This window comes from Egretta garzetta, unplaced genomic scaffold, assembly GCF_000687185.1.
Source record: "Egretta garzetta isolate BGI_Z169 unplaced genomic scaffold, ASM68718v1 scaffold25, whole genome shotgun sequence".
In the NCBI taxonomy this organism is placed as follows: domain Eukaryota; kingdom Metazoa; phylum Chordata; class Aves; order Pelecaniformes; family Ardeidae; genus Egretta; species Egretta garzetta.
The window spans coordinates 2,768,710-2,774,448 of record NW_009259800.1 but is presented as its reverse complement, the minus strand read 5'-3'; positions in this window follow the sequence as shown (position 1 = coordinate 2,774,448).

The window sequence follows — 5,739 nt, the reverse complement described above, 5'->3', positions numbered from 1 at the left end:
GGTGCAGTGGTGGAATCAATGGAAAGAGGCCTGATTTTATCACCAGGTTTTCCAAACAACTACTACCCGGGGACACACTGTGTTTGGCAATTTTTCATTCCCATGAGAACCCACCTTATCTTGGAAATTTTTGACTTTGACATTTTTGAGAGCTCTAATGAAACTCCGACCCCCTGGGATGGCTTTTCAGCCCCCGCTAAAACAGGAAATAAGGACACGCCTTCTCCTGAGGACAACCTGGACTTTGCTCTCCATACTACAAAACCCTCTCTCCAGACCTGGATGTCGAAGGTGGCTCAGAACCTGAGCAGCACAGGAGATCAGTCAAAGGACCTTGCTAGTCACCTGGATGAACTTCCAGGAACTTCCTCAAAAAAAGATGAAGCCAAACAAGCATCTGAAGAAAACCAGTCGAAGCGGACGAAGGAACCCAAAGTGATTACCAAGGCTCAACCAGAACTGCCATTCCCTGTGGCTGATAGTGCCACAATGCAGATGCAAAATACCAGTGGCCTGGAAACAGAAGAAGATTGGAAAAGGAAAATCTTACTTGCCCACCTAGCTGCTAGTGAGAGAGACAAAGTTACAGTAGAGAGTTGGACTCTTCCCACGACAGTATTGCCCATGGAAATCTCTTCTAGCCCACAGTCAGCAGTGGATATCTGTCCCCATGATGTACTCTACGTTTCCGATCTCATCACATTTTCCTCTCGCTTCTGTGGACCAAATTCACCTTTAAACAAGACCATGGTCTTTGGTTCATCTCTGGAAATGGTTGAGGTTATCATGGAACTGATCACCACCACAGACCGGGGCCGAGGCTTTGCGATGCTCTTCGAATACAAGAACATCACCGACCCTAACCCTGTAGACGCTGTGAGGCAGGAAAGAAAGGAAAACGTGATGATACTGGCAATTACAACAGGGATCGTCTTCTTTGCGCTTGCTTTGCTCTCTGCCCTCTGCATAGCTTGCAGGTAAGGTGATGCATATCTGAGCCTTTGAAGCACGTCATATTATTCATACAGGGAAAAGACCAGAAAACAAAGTTACATTTCCTTTCCGCCACTAAGTGTTGCTGTCCTTTAGACGTAGTAAAGTGTCGATACAGAGGAGATCAATGCCAGCCACTGCTCCTGCCTGAGGCTCCTCAGTTTTCTTTCCCAGTTCCACGGTTCCCGTGCCTCCAATTTATTTTCTTTTTTCTGCAGCAATACCTGAGAGGTGAGGACTTTCTTGGGCATTATTTTGTTTCAATGGCAGTGGTGCCTTTGAACCTCAGTTTTGGGACACTAACTGGCCAATGGACAAATGCAGAACAGAAAGATCACCCATCCTTCCCCGCGTCTCCCGAGCGGGCTGAGCTGACAGCTCCTGCGCCTTTTCACAGGCTCTAACCATCACTAAGACTCTGCAGAAAAGTGAATAACAACAAAAGTATTACCACTTAGAAGTAAGATTAAATAATATTTTCTAGTCTGTAGCATATTTTATCCAAGAGACTACGCAGACATTTTCATTCCAACGCACTTTGTGTGTTAAGCAGTCGTATGCACATCCCTTTGACTGCTAGGGAAGAGCTGAGCCATGCTGCAGTACCTGTGACTGTCCCCAAATGCCATCTGAAAAGAGATGGTCAAGTGAGCTGATGGTCAGGCTGGGTTGCTGATTTCCAGGTCCTGATGCTAACTAGTTAAATGGCTAAAACCAAGCAGTGACAAAAGCATACCTCTCCAGTCAATTGCTTTTCTTTTAACATATTTCTTTTCTCTGTATCTACCAGGAGAAAGCTGCTCCACGCCCCATCATATGTTTGCATTTGTCCAACTAACTCCCTAGTTAAAACATTTGTGTAGAAACAGCGACTTATTTTTTTTTCCTTCCAACAAATTCAAACCAGAGCCCAAGCTCCCCAGGTTTTTGTCAAAACAAATAGTATTTTTCAAATGTTTTGACTTCAGTGAAAACAAGTAAACTGAAACAAATACTGTCCCTTGCAGGGCTCTGCTGTGGTGACGGGGCATTAGCAGCAGCATTCATTTCCCAGTGGCAGCATGCAACTGGTCTGTCTTCTCTCCTCCTGCATCCACTGCCGTGCACTCTCCGACTCCAAAGCTCTCAGCGTTGCCCAGCCGCTCCTGGACACTGAGCTTGGTTTGATAGAGGAGCTTTGTTTTCCTTGTCTTTTTGGAGGCTGCATTTCTAGCTCTTGCTGAATAAATACAAAATATAGGCCATCATACTGGATATAAGAGAACGTGGGCAAGGTGGTGAAGCTTAAATATAAACTCTCTTGCTGTGTACAGAAATTCCTGCTTTCAGGGTCTGAGCTTTTCATAGTTCTAAGAGTTAAACTTGCATGTGTTACATCTAACTAACCTTTTCCCTTTTTAAAAGAGCTTGCAGAACACTAATTTAGACCACAATTTTTTGCTAGCTCTAAAGGAAAACGTCTGGTGGAAAATGTCTTCCAGATACCAAATACTTTATTTTTATATCCTTGCCAATCTTCAAAAGAGACAGAAACATGCTCCCTTCGCTATGGCAGCAGTCTGGGCTGATACACATGTTGAGTAGGCTGTTCTTGCTCCATTACCCCTATTTAATTTCACTGTAACTATCCATGAAACAGAGTATTATTCAAACCAAAAAGTACACTGGCAATCTGAGATTTCACTCCACATAGACTGTTTAGAAAGTCAGGCCATGCTGTTCACATGCACAATTTGGCTTTTTGCTTGTCAGATGTTTACAAAATAAAAGTAATATTATCCTGTTACTGACCAAAAGAGAAACACTGAACACATTTTTTTCTCCCCACACAAATGTTTGTACGTTCTGGTCGCTGCAAATACATCCTACCAGGGGTCCTATGGCACAGGACCAGGATCAGACTCACTTCTTTTAACACTGGCATTTATGCCTTTTCATTGCTCCGCGACTCTTTTTTTAAAGGAAGATATACCTCAGTCAGCTAGTGACTGCATATAAACAGAAACTATCCCTAGTCCTTTAGCCCCTTGAAAGGCCATTTACTATCCCAGCTGCCTATATTCCCCGCGTGCTATTCCAGGGAGGCCTTGATTACAATACTTTATTTCTTGACAGACTTAAAGCATTTAAGTGAGAGCTGACACATGTGGAAGCGATGCCGTGACCCGTGCTGAGTAACCTCATTTGTATTGCACTGGAAGAGTCTTTTTTCCCCTCTTTACTGCGCTCACTGCTTCGAGGATATTGGTCTCTGGCCCCAGAACCGCTGGCACTGGTTGGAGCTCGCCTACGCTTCCCAGCTGTGGGGTTTTTAATGCAGCTCAGAATAAGACTGCAGAGGCCATTAAGGACAACTAAACTTCTTTTAGCTTGAGCCCACAAAACTCTATTTTATGCTTTTTGCCCTAAAAAAGGGCTTGAAATCAGGTGTCAGATGTGTATTAGCCACAGCCTGTCCTCACTGCAGAAAATGTGGGCTGAGGGGAGAAATGAAGATGCTTTAACAACACAGCACGCTCGGAAATGGGACCAACTCTCCGAGGCACGAAAATAGCTGCCCTGGCTGGACCGTGCCATTGCGAAGGATGTTAATAGTAACCTCCGAGCTCTCGGCCTTGTAAACTTGCCTTCCACTTTCTTTTATCTTCATACTTTACTTGTTCCTCTGGTACCAGGTTTAGCTGTATTTTTTTTTTTTTTTTTCCATTTCTATCTGCTGCTCTTGCTCAGCTAAAAGTAGCAGGTTCTGCCTTGCCAGGGGTAGAAATGGCCCGGGATGGTCTTGGCACCTACTGCCACTCCAATGCACCAAGTCGTCAGCAGTGTCTGCTCAGGCTCATTGCATTCAGCCAGGGCAAAGCTCTCTGGGGAAACTCCAAGTCTCTGCCACACTGCAGCTTTTGTTTGCTGTTTGGCGAGGGAATGAAAGCTTCAGTTGTTAGTTGGCCAATAATTCTAATTACTTTTGGCCATGAGGTCTGGCTCGAGTAATGGGGTATTTTTTATTTTCTTTCCCAAGCCCCAAGAACAACAGACATGTCCACCTTATTTAATTTTACTCCTCTCCAATGCAGTCAGACTTTTGCTCAATGGTTGCAACCCATGGATTGCAACTGCATTTTACATCTGCATAGCCTGCCAACAACCTGTTTCCAATTACACCCCCCCATGTGTTCTGCTATTTCATCAAGTCATCATGTGCTGCCATCTCTGCCCATGCATGCTGCCCCGCTGGTCACTGCCTGCAGCCTGGTCATCACCTGGGGCTGAAACTTTTCCTTTGCCATATAATGCCTTCCTAGAGAATCCTAGTCACTTCTAGGCTAAAACCAGACCTTTCTTCCGCCATCCTTGTGCTAGGCACAACCTAGAAATCCCTCCCTGCCTCTTGTAGCCATGTCCTCCATTTCTGTCCATCTACACATCAGGCTGCTTTACTTAGAGACCCCAGACAGCTAGACCTACCTGGGGCTGCCTGCTGGGGACCACAGGACAATTTTCACAAAGCTTCCAACAGACTTCAATTTTTTTTTGGTTTACTTGAAGTTTGAAGCAACTTTTTTTTTTTTTTTCAACTTCTTTTAAATGATGGAAACTGGTGTATTTGCACGTGGGCTGTTTTATATCCATGAGCTGTGCACCGATCTAAATCACTGATCTCCTTGGTGGAGAGGTACTGCAGTATGCCACGGGAGATGTAGTCCAACTGGAGAATGAGCTAAAGAAAGACTAAGATCCCCAGTCCTGCAAACTGGTGCATCTCTCCAGAATAGAAGAAAAATAAAATCTCAAGTTTCCACCAAAACTGTTGGCTGAATTTAGAAACTCTTACCCTTTGTGTGTGTTGGTTTGTAACAGTAAGTCAAACTGTTTGGTAGAAATTAGACACTCAATACCCAAAGTGTGATGAGGGAAGAAAAAGCTAAAATGGGGACATCTCAGCCAGTTACCATTTTTTTTAATCCTAATTTAAACTTTGGGAAGAACAGGACTCTTCCTCCTCTTATTCCCCTCTTATTCTGTCAGACTCGCAGAGAAACCTTGTCTTTGCCAGGGGCACCTTGGTTCATTCTGCCAAGTTGCAGTGTGGATTTCAAGGTGGTTATGGTGCCTGCTTAATATTGTAGAGCACAGCATTTGTAAAGGATGGCAAGGAAAGGAGCCAAATGGATGTAAGGTATTTCAGTTTCTTAATGCAGAACTTGCTCTGTCGATCCTAGTTTATCATAGGTGTCAGTTGCTGAGACTTAAACTGGATATTTCATCTTTTCAGCTTTGTCCCAGAGAATATGAGTATCTCATAAACGGGACCGCTGTATACAAGAATCTGACAAACACGTTTTTATTTGTGTTTCTGAGAACTCAAACATTTTGTTTGTTAAGTCAAGCTGAAAGTTCAAATAACAAACCCAAAGTGAGACCATCCAGATAACTAACAAGTCTGCGTTGCCAATGTCTGATGTTCAGTGTGGAAGAAATATGTGCTAAGTTGTGTTTTCTTAGAGGAGAACGTTTCCTTTGTGCTCTTTAATCCCTGGGTGGGCATATTTTAACAAATTTGCCTGTAACATGCTAGTTATTTGAAACAAGAATATTTAATAGGAATATATCAGATTTGATTAAATTTTTGTCACGGGTTTTGGCAGGAAAGAGCTGGGAGGTGGGGAAGAGATTAAAAAAATTAATGCAATGTGGAGAAAGCAGGGAATTACACGTAGTTCTCCCACCTTCTACCTGAATGCCTTG